Source organism: Fukomys damarensis, unplaced genomic scaffold (assembly GCF_012274545.1).
Source record: "Fukomys damarensis isolate Sample0158 unplaced genomic scaffold, DMR_v1.0_HiC HiC_scaffold_28, whole genome shotgun sequence".
Classification (NCBI taxonomy): Eukaryota; Metazoa; Chordata; class Mammalia; order Rodentia; family Bathyergidae; genus Fukomys; species Fukomys damarensis.
Window position 1 is genome coordinate 5,983,386 of NW_022900940.1, and position 11,082 is coordinate 5,994,467.

The 11,082-nt window shown below is 45.9% G+C and overlaps 1 long non-coding RNA gene across 2 annotated transcripts; it reads right to left on the reverse strand.

The window, feature by feature from the left end:
• Positions 1 to 249: 249 nt before the first annotated feature.
• On the reverse strand, positions 250 to 10,344 carry LOC104866149. 2 transcript variants are annotated; one of them, XR_781358.3, is made up of 3 exons: positions 10,195 to 10,344; positions 6,159 to 6,328; positions 250 to 431 (listed from the first exon to the last, which is right to left on the reverse strand). It is a non-coding gene; the product is annotated as an uncharacterized LOC104866149 (long non-coding RNA). The 2 variants fall into 2 exon arrangements; XR_781359.1 differs by lacking the exon at positions 10,195 to 10,344 and adding an exon at positions 9,324 to 9,835.
• Between the last annotated feature and the right edge of the window lie 738 nt (positions 10,345 to 11,082).

Consider the following 11,082-nt stretch of genomic DNA (forward strand, 5'->3'; position numbering starts at 1 on the left):
GATGAAGCCATTTTCCACATGCCTTGGTCCATCAGTGAATTTGTTCCCTGTGCGGGAAGTGATACATAGTATTTCTCTCTCTCTTATTCTAACTCAGAGGACCTGTAATGCAAGCTGAAAATATGAGGCAATTAACCATGTAATTCAGGCAAAATCGCCTGGAAATGTACTTCATGAGTAGGTACACAGCCCAGTAATGGAAGACTTGAAAATTCATTCATGATAGATATGGAATCATTTATTAGCGGTAGTGCGGGCTGTGCTGGGAGCATTTCTAATCTGTTAAAGTCAGCATCTCAGAAGGAAGATTTGATGACACAATCTTTCTCCATGCAGCCGTGAGAGACAGAATCTGGGACCCAGGAGAGGGGACATCCACACTGGTTAGGGAGGGTATGGCTCTGCTCTGTTCTTCAGTGTCAGCCAGGCTTCTAGGGTGGAGAGTGATGGAGACGAGTCACAAAAGACAGGCCAAATTAAAGATAGATAAAGAAGTTATTGGAAGGTAAGCTGTGCTCAGAATTGATGGAAAAGCTGGAAAATGAGGCTTTGGAGAATACTAGAACTGGAGAAGCTGACACTTGAATGAGACTCAGGGGGTGCAATCCCTCTCCTGCCCAGATGCCACTATCAAGGGGAACTAATTCCCACTGCCTTCTGCCTGCATCACCTACTCCTGACCCTGTACCTCAAAAGGGCTTCTTTAGCACTGCTTACGCTAGATTTTGGTGGGCCTTCACAGTATTCAGTCATTCATCTAATAAATATTTCTTGAGAATTGTGCAAACTTCTGATGGAGACTATAGAGGACTCTAAAGTAAATCTGTGATAGATTCTACTCCCTTTGGAAAGAAATGCTCACACATTTGTAGGATGTGATAAAATGCTGTGCAAGCATCACAGGCTTTTCCTTGCGATGAACAGCAGTGAGTCTTGAATCATCCTGTCAAGGAGAGACACTACACCAAAGGAAAGTTGAGGGACAGAGCTGGCCAGCCAAGACATAGCCAGGTGCAGTGGCTCAGGGCATCAGTATGCTGACCCATTGCATCTCAGGTCCTGCTCTTTCTGAGCTGCTCTGTTCTCAGGGAAGGTCCCTGCAGCAGCTCCTAATGATGTCCCCTATACAGCATCCTTGGGGACACATGGCTGCTCATGGGGACAGCTTCTAGGATTCTCACCCTGGGGTCTTCTCCTGCCGCAGGAGCTGGTTCAGTCTGTGGTGTGCAGGCAAAAGTACCATAGTGTTAATGGCCCTGGAGCAGTCCTCTCTACCAATGACAGCAGATTAAAATAGAAATTGTTGTCTTTGGGTAGGGCAGCTCTGGGGCACATCCTGTACTCTTCTCACCACGTTTCCAATAGTCACCACAGTGGCACCTGCTTGCTCGTGTGCTCTGCTTTGCTTCCCTCTCTTTCAGTCTTACTTCTCTACTTTCTGCCCATAATTCCTGGGGCCACTTCCTCAAGCCCACACGCATAAACCCTTGCTGCAGAATGTTCCTCTTAGAGAATCCAGCCTGGGGCATGCTGATGAAGTGGTGTCAAGACACTGCATGCAGGTGCAGGCTTGTGCCCTGTCAGTCTGGTCCGGTGGAAACAGTGTTCTTTCAAATAGTTCCATGTAAAATCCTGAGCCTGACTGTGATCGTTCAGGGTTTGCTACATTTCACCCCTGGACTGACATATATCCACTGACTCACTCTCTCTACCTGCCACCAGGGAGATGAGATGAGCACAGATAATTCCATTGGATCCTTAGGGTCTGGGAGAGGAGCCGGGATGGGCTGCCACCTGACTCATGCTAAGGTGATAGTGAGCATGTGAAATCACCAGGTATCCACCACACGTGCCTGCCTGCAAAGGGGGACAAACCAGTATGGAAGCAGCTGGCGAAAGTTCGTACTTGGTGGAGCATCATAGGAGATTAAAGCTCAAGGAATCTGAAATATCACTTTCTCAGCTTCCTCTCTTTCCCCTCCTCTTTTAAAACTCACTCCCAAGACATCAGCTGATTGTCTTCCTCTTAATAGTGCTATGTGTTTTTGGTTTTTAAATATTATGTCATTAAAAGGCAAAACAAAAAACAACATGTATGCAGTAGTAACAATTATGTCACGTTTTATAAATTAATAATTTACACTATTGAGCCCATGTTCCTAATAATAAGGAAACATAATTTTAAGCAGTTATGGGAAATATTTAAAAGACCTTCTAGGGCTGGGGATTTAGCTCAGTGGTGCCACCACCTGCCTCGCAAGCATAAGGTCCCGAGTTTGATCCTCAGTACCCAAAAAATTTTTAAAAATAAAAAATAAAAGACCTTCTAGTCTCTCCTGTCCTTAGCCTCTAGGAGTCGGAAGACCCTTCATTTAGTAGTTGATGTCTGCTGGTGTGTACAGAACTCCATCAGCAGACTGGCTGGCCAATGGACCCTTCCTCTTATAGTAATAGTCTCCATGACCTGGTGAATTATCCTTCAGGATACATCTCCCAAGGAAATTCTCCATGATTCATCCTCCCATTTATATAGTAAACAGCATCTTGAAGAGATTACGGATTTCATCCCTAGCTATGGAAATTGATTTGATGTGGTAAGCCCAGGATCTGACCATCAGTCACGAACACGGTATCTCGAGCCCCTTTCGTGCACAGGATCTTGGGGAAACAGTGAGTAAAATGGAGAAAGTCTCTGCTTAGTACAAAACTTAGTTGGTTTCACTGGCATGCAGTATATGCTTTTAATCCCAGAAAGGCTAAGGTATGAGAATCACAAATTTAAGCCCAGCCTGGGCAACTTAGTAATTTAATGAGACCCTATAAAATAAAACATAAACAGGGCTGGGGATGTAGCTCAGTGCAAAGGGTTCAATTCCTAGTATGGGGGTCAGGGGACTCATTTGTTTTTTGCAGCATGTGAAGAGCTTTGAAGTCATCCACACAACAAAGATAAAAGCTAACCAAATTGAAAATTTAAAAATCCAACTTTTTTTAGATCCACCAGGGAACTGAGATCTCAGGGTAAAGTGCTGTCCCCAAAACTGGTGAGACTAGCAGGTGGGTACAGAGAACCACAGCTTACAGAGAGAAGCCAGTGGTCAGGGCCAGAATTGGAGGGACACTTTCAAGCATAACTGAAAAGTTGCTGAAGCCTTAGTATGGGCTTGCTTTGGAGCCACAAATTCCAGGGGAACCTCAGGTCAGGGGAGACCTCTGGGCTTGTGGGAACTTACATTCAGGAGCCCTATCAGGTTTGCAGTGGTTTGAATGTGACCCCCAAAATACATGTGCTAGAAACTTGGTCCCAAAGGCAACAATGTTGGGAGGTAATCAGGTCACAAATGGACTAATGTCTTTAACCAAGCAGTGGGGTGGTTACCAAATGAGTGGATGTGTTATAAAAGCACATTTGGTAATCACCTGCTCTTACTCTCATGCCCTCTTGTCCTCCATCTCCCACCATGGGATACTACAGATTTAAGGACCTCACCAGACGTCAGTGCTATGCACTTGGACTTCAGAACCAGGCACCAAATAAACCCTTGTTGTTTTATAAATCAGCCAGTCTCAGGGATTCTGTTGTAGCAGCAGAAAATGGACTAAACACAGTGACAATGAGAGAAAAACCCCTCAGGCTTTTGCAGGAGGAGGGAAAGGAGCCAGCCTGAAGGCCCTGCAGTGCTAAGTGTGATGCAGGGAATAAAGAGAGCAGCGGAGAGCAGTGAGTGAGGACCCAAAAAAGGGGCAGCAGGCATGAAGGCCTGGGGAGAGATAGAGAGAGAGCTTAATGAGTCCTAGGGGCTGAGGGAAGTTCCCATGTCTGGAACACGATGAGGGCAGGAAGCCAGAGATGACACATTGGTCCTGGAAGCAGAGGCCAGATCACTAAGGACCATGCAAAGGAGTCAGGTTTTTATTTTTCCTCTAAGAAGCTTCATACACACGCTTTATGTGCAAGCCCATTAGCAGATGAACTGGGATGAGTCCAGGTTTTCTTGAAGTCAATCCCATGCCTGCATTCTACACCCCACCCAACACTGAAATGACTAATTCTAGAATGCACTGTCTGGGGGGAAAATAACCACCATTCAGAAGCAGACAAGCTCTTCAGTAGCCTTAGCCCATGTAGTTTCCCCCTCAAGGGCAGAGAAACGCTAAGTGTGAAGTTGTGCAGCCTGCGTGCTGACTAACTAGATTCAAATCCCAGCAGTACCGCTGACCAGCTGTGTGGTCTAGCACAACTTACCCTACTTTTCTGAGTCCCTGCTCTCTCTTCTGGTGAAAGGAGATAATAAAAATACCTTGGTATTGACACAATTAAATTAAATGAGATAAAGATCGATTTTTCCTCAAATATGTTCATTCCCTAGTCATATGTCTCAATAAAGGGTACTGCTTCTCATCTAGTGCAGTGGCTCAAGACAAAATCTGTAGTCATCTGTCCTAGTCCAGCCTCTACTGATGGAACTGAGTACTGCAGACTGAGTAAATTATAAAGCATAAAGTTCTAATCAGTTCATGGGCCTGGAGTCCAAGAGGTTAAAGGTTGAGGGATCACATTGGTGAGGGTCTCTGTTGGTCTCCACTTTCTTCAGAATCCTAACGCAGATCAGGCTTTCATGTGGCAAAAAAAGGGGCAAACAGGGACAGAGCCAAAGTGGCCTTTATAACAGAACCACTCTCAGGCTGACCCCTTAATCCATTGAGCCATTAATCCACGAGAGGTTTACTCTATTCATAAAAGCAGAGCCCTTGTGACCTAATCACTTACTAAGGCCCCACCTGGTCCCACTCTTTAAATCTTCACAATGGGGATCAAATTTTAACATGAGTTTTGGTGAAGACTGTCAAAGCATAGTTTGAAGGGTCATTTTTAAAACTGTTTTCTTTTCTTAAAACTCAAATCTACCAACCTGCCCAGATGATTCTATTTTTAGCTACATGCTGAATTTGTGAACTTAGATTTATTTCCAACACCTCCGTCCTGATCAAGGATACTACATTATCTCCCTTGTTCCACTGTAATGATGCCTTAACTGGTCCCCCTTTCCCCTTTTGGCTTTCTATAATCCACTCTTCACAACCCAGCCATTTATAGCTGTTAAATGGAATTCGATTATGTATCACTCCTTAGGTTAAAACTATCCAAGGCTTTTTGCCTCATGTATCTTAAAACCCACAGCTTCTGGGCTTGGCCAGAAGACTTCCTTTGCCTATAGCACGGCAGTGGTCATGGCCTTGGCAGAGCCCTGAAATGTGGCTGTGCCACGTGCTTAGGTTTGCCTCTGGGATCCACCAGGAGAGGGATGTGCCCCAAGCAGGGTGAGGGAGGGTTGCAGTAGATTCTAACTCAGCCAGAGTTTGAAGTCAAGCCTGCTCATTTGTAGGGCAAAGCAAAGCCAGCCCAGAAGACTCTTGAGCTACAAGCAACAAAAATAAGCACTGATTGTTCTAAGCCATTGAGTTTTGTGGGAATGTCCTAGCCCTGCTGCAATAAGAGTGGATTAATATGCTCAGATCCTCTGTTTTCTAATTTTTTCCCCTATTCCTTTGCTTGAACCTGTTCCCTGTGGTACAGAATTTCTGACTCTTGGTTCTGTTGACATTTGGGGCTGGATAGGTCTGTGTTGTGAGGGCCTATGTACTATGTACCGCAGGGTGTTTAGCAGCATCCCTGGCTTCGGTTCATTGGGTGCCAATAGTAGCCCCTCCCTGTCCCCAGTTGCGATGAACAGAAATGTCTCCAGACATTGCCAAAGATGTCATAAGGAACAGGACTGCCCCCAATTCTGAATGACAGGTCTAGCACATGTATCCTCCTGCGTGTTGGGGCTGATTCATCTCTTGACTCAACTCTGACGTCATTTCTCTGGTGAGTCTGCTCCTGACTAGTCATAGCCTTGATCATTTATTTCTCTACTTTTCCCCTGCCTCTGCCTCTCACCATCACAAAGAAGAGCTGCAAAAGCAAGACTTTTGCCTGCTTTGATCACCCCTGAAGTCTCTAATGTTAGAATGATTCCCAGCACAAGACAAGCATCCCACAAACACATACCAGTGAATAAAATGTTGGAAAGCACCCTGTCTACTGCATCTCCTTTAAAAATTTATGTAAACAAATTTAAAAAGCAGTAAAAACTGATCATGGTGACATATACCTGTAATCCCAAGAGGCAGGAGATCAGGACATGGTAGGCTGGATGGATAGCGGGATGTAGCCTGTCAATCATAGAAGGTTGGAAAGGAGACTGGGTAACTGACCTGTCAGTCATGGCAAACTGTCAAATCACCAGAATGCGAGTGCAGAACAACTTCTGATTGACTGGATCTGAGAAGGTATCAAAAACAGTGATCATTGACCTTAGGACCATTGCTGTCCCTTGCAATGTGGGACATATTTTCACTTTTCTTGCCTCTTTTTGCACTCATTTTTTCCTTTTTCTTATTTTACTTTAAATAAATAGTTTTTCACATTTATTAATTGTTCTGGACAATTCTTTGGGCGGGACAGTAAGACCTGACACCATGTATTCATTTCAGACTCCAGGAAAAGAAGAGCCTCAAAGGCCACCTTATGATGCAACCACCTGCTCCAAGCAGAATTAAGCATCTCCTGGGAGCTGATTGGCCCAAGTCCTCAGGATTCCTCTGCAACTATGGAAACCAGAACTGAGAGAATGACCAAGCAAACCCTAGTTCCTCTTAGCTAATCCTTAACACCTGGCACATGCTTTCATGAATTCGCCCCTCAGACCCCTACCTCAGAGTGCACCTCCTCCAGTTATTCTAGCTGTAGTCCTTCCTATCCTCTTTCCATCTAACTCTGCCTAGTGAACCTAACTATGCCTCATATTGATGCATCCTGAAATTCTTTTTCTGACATTATTCAAGAACCTGCTTCGTCAGACAAGTCAAGGTCCCCCTGTTCTACTTGGGGTCTACTAGACTTTGTCTAGTGACAGTGGGATCTGATATCCCACGGGAGAGTCTCAGAGCTGACAAATTCTCATGGAAGTCTGATTTTTACTCTTTGTGTTTTAGTTTAAGCCTCTTTTGCCTCATTCTTTCTCTTCTAGAAGCTCTAGAAAGTTGCTGCCCACTGGTGACACAACTCCCATCAACACTGAAAAGGGAGAAGCAGTTGTGCCTACCGCCTTCCAGGGAACAAGCAGTTTGTACACAGGCCTGCTGAAGACTCACTTTCTCAATCACTGGTCCACCTAGAAGATGTGATTTTGCTGACTCATGTGTCCTCCATCCATGTGTCCCTAATTGGCCCCTGCCGCCCTGCCCTCAGAGTCGCCATAGAGAAGGAAGTTGAGATGCCTCACAGAATAGCTTGGAAGGAGTTCAGTAAAGTCATCTGTTTACATGTGACAACAGACTTCAGCTCTGGCATCAATAGACACTAACTTTCTCTTGTTGAATCCACTAGAGCGTAGTACTTGGTTACTGCAGCTGTAGTAAGTCACACCATATCAGTAAAATTTTCTTTCCTGCTTTTCTTGTCTTTTATTTTTCCTTCTCTTGCAACTAAACAGCACCAGCTAATAAGCGTTCTTTCTCCCGCAGTCTGCTTCCTTCCTTTTGCCTGATTCCTTCTTTTTTGACCACACTGGACTGTAAGCCCTACATGTGAAGGTTTGTAACCTAAGGAGAATAAATCAAAGTTTGGTGTAGGACTGGGGTATAGCTCAGTGGTAGATCATGTGCTGCGTGTGAGGTCCCAGGTTCAACTCCCAGTGGGTGCACACACGTACACAAGAAAATTTTAAAATAAAAAGATCTTTGAAAGTCAGAGATGGAGGCAGTGCTCAATCCCTTCTGACACAGAGGAATATTGTTATTGACACATACTGATGTCTACATCACTGAAGAATATGACTGGCTGTCTGGAGAACTCTGCTTTGCATCAAGATCACACTTTATCAGCGGGGACCATACGGCATCAAGGAGAAGCAAATTGCTTTGTTGAAATTTTTAATATATAAAGCATGGACATACATGTAGAGCACTAACAGATAATATATATGTGGATTTTTAAAAATTATTTATTAGCCAGGCGTGGTGGCACACGCCTGTAATCCCAGCACTTGGGAGGGCTGAGGCAGGAGGATTGCTGAGTTCGAGACCAGCCTGGGCTACATAGTGAGTTCCAGGTCAGTCTTAACTACATAGTGAGACCCTGTCTCAAAAAAAAAAATTATTTATTTGGGAATACTGGGTGTTATTTTTGTCCACGAGCCCACTCACGGAACAAGGTTCAAGGGGCCGGGACTGGGAGGGCAAGGTGCAGAATCACCACCCAGACTCCAGGGAGGTTTCTGGAACACTTCCCCTTTATTCAGGAAATGCACAGGCTTATATAGGGTAAGGTAGGGATGGAGACAGGGTGGAGTCGGGATATTTGGAACATCGTTATTGGCCACATGTTAGTTTTTGGATTATATGCTTTAGGTCCTAAGGTGAATGGAGTCAGGACTTTAGAGGTTTTTGAGAGGACTGGTGTATCTGTCTAAGGTCAGATTTCTACACACCCGAGTGGGCGGATTACTCCAGCCCTAATAGGCCTCGGAGTTTTCTCAGGAGAGATTGGTGCAGTGCTCCTGACTCAGCCAGACATGAACCTGATCCTCAGTTCCCCCTTTTGTCTTTGACTCCAGAGCCTCAGCCAAAAAGACCACATTTTTATGATTTTGTTACTGGTATGTCTGATCTTTAAAATTAAGAACAATAACAATATGCCAAACAAGGTTAATATTATATGGGGATCCCAGTATCAATCCACGTACCCAACTACTCAAATTATTCCATCTGGCCTGAATTTTTCACCAAATGGTATCCCACACATTATTTAAATTTATAACATCTAACACCTGGGTATTAATTCTTCCCAAACCAAGTTTAATTGGATTTGTAAATTGAGTACGGCTGCTCGGACATCGTGAAATAGCAGGGCAGTCTTTTTGAAGGCTTGGCTGATGTTTTTAGTTAGGTGGTTGACCGTTGCTGCTGTCACCACTTGATTTTGTACTGTTGCCATTGTTGTGGGGAAAATAGCTGCCACCATGGAAATGATGACAGCAATAAGGGCGGAAATTTCAAAATCTTTCTTACTGCAGGGATGAAGAATAAGATTAAAGAGAGGATCTGAATTTTGTCATTCCTTATGGAGATCAACAGGGACCCAAATGGCTGGAGGTGTTCTAGCAAAATATAAACTCCAAGTTTCTGTATGATTAAACAAAGAAGGATCAATACAAGGGGTAAAACGAACATGAAAGGGGAAAACAGAACAAGATAGAGATGGGAGGGTTAGGTACTTGCGGATTTGTCCAGGATAAAGTGGAGATGAAGCTCTGCAGCAAGAAGGCTATTCCTGGGTGGACAGTAGTCCCCCTGGACCGCTCAGCGCCAGCAGCCACAGGCCAGGGAGCAGCCAGCCTCCGCAGCCGCACGCCTGGGACTGCAAAACCCCCATCTGGCTGGCCTCGACCCTGCGCTCGCAACTAACGTGCCCTGGAGAGCGGGACCTCGAGCAGCTGGGGTGACGGGATCCGCGGTGGGAGGTAGGGACAGCGGAGGCCGGGGAAGACAAAAGGACCTTCAGCCACTGCTTAGCTGTTAAGACTCGGCTGCCAACCAGGCTACCCTCCCGGCTCCAGGCAGCAGATCCCGGCGCCCCGAAGCTGCAGGTCTTTCGCTCAGAAACTTTTCCAGAGCTCTCAGCTGCGCTGGACTGGGCTTTCGCGGAAGAGGCTGGGCAGCCCGGAGGCCCAGGATGCCCGAAGTCATGCTAAGGCCCAATGAAAGGTTTGTTTCTCCTCATCCAACAAGTAAGATAGCAGCGCACAGGGTAGAGGCCGCCATCTTGGACCGGAAAAGGAAGGCTCTTCTGGATGACCATTATTCCAGTGAGGAGGGGGTTTTAGCAGGGGCACGTCACCAACAGGAAGTGAGACCAGTGGGCGGGGCTGACGCCTTTGGGGAAGAAGAAAGCGGAACAGACAGCCCGCCCACACCCCTCCATCTTTAAAGTGCTCAGGGGGCCCTACACTCGCCTGAGTTTGGGCTGGAAACGCCTCAGAGGCCTTTACAGCGTGAAGACCCTTTACTAAGGCAGTCTGTACCGGCCGTTCTTGACTCATGACATTACTCATAATAGGGATCCTTACCCCAAAATTCAATATTTACCCAGTATACGCAAGTCCTCTGTTCGGGCTTCAATTGTTTTTTTCGTCTGTGAGCCCGCTCATGGAACAAAGTTCAAGGGGCCCGGCCTGGGAGGCACAGAATCACCACGCAGACTTCAGGGAGGTTTCTAGAACACTTCCGCTTTAGTCAGGAAATGCACAGGCTTATATAGGGTAAGATGGGGGTGGAGCCAGGGTGGAGTTGGGATATTTGGCACATTGTTATTGGCCACATGTTAATTTTTGGATTGTATGCTTCAGTGGCTGAGGCAAATGGAGTCAGGACTTTAGAGGTTTTTGAGAGGACCGGTTTATCTGTCTAAGGTCAGATTTCTGCACACCCGAGGGGGCGGATTACTCCAGCCCTAATAGGCCTCGGAGTTTTCTCAGGAGAGATGGGTGCAGCACTCCTGACTCAGCCAGACATTAACCTGATCCTCAACTGGGGATTGAACCAGCGTCTTTCCACTGGACTACATCTCTAGCCCTTGTTAATTCTGAGATAAAATCTAAGTTGCTCAGGCTGAGTTTGAACTTGTGGTCCTCCTGATTCAGCCTCCAAGAGTTTTGGGATTACAAGCATTCACTAGCACTCCTGAAGATGTGGTTTTAGGGTTTTCTGGGGGAAATGCATCAAGAGAACGTATCCAAAGAGGTTCCTTAGGGGCTGACAAGCACAGTCCTTAAGAGGTTGTGAAGCACAGATCTGTGTGTTTGTGGAGGGCTAGGACTCTTCATAGAGGGCCTGGCCCCCTGAAACTTATATCCTTTCAGGGCCTTTACAGTGATGCTGATGTGGACAGCTGTAAGGATTCCTCAGAGGAGTCAGTGGACACACTGTCCTTCTACTCAGTGTAGAGCAGGCAGAAGCAAACCACTGAGTCTTGAT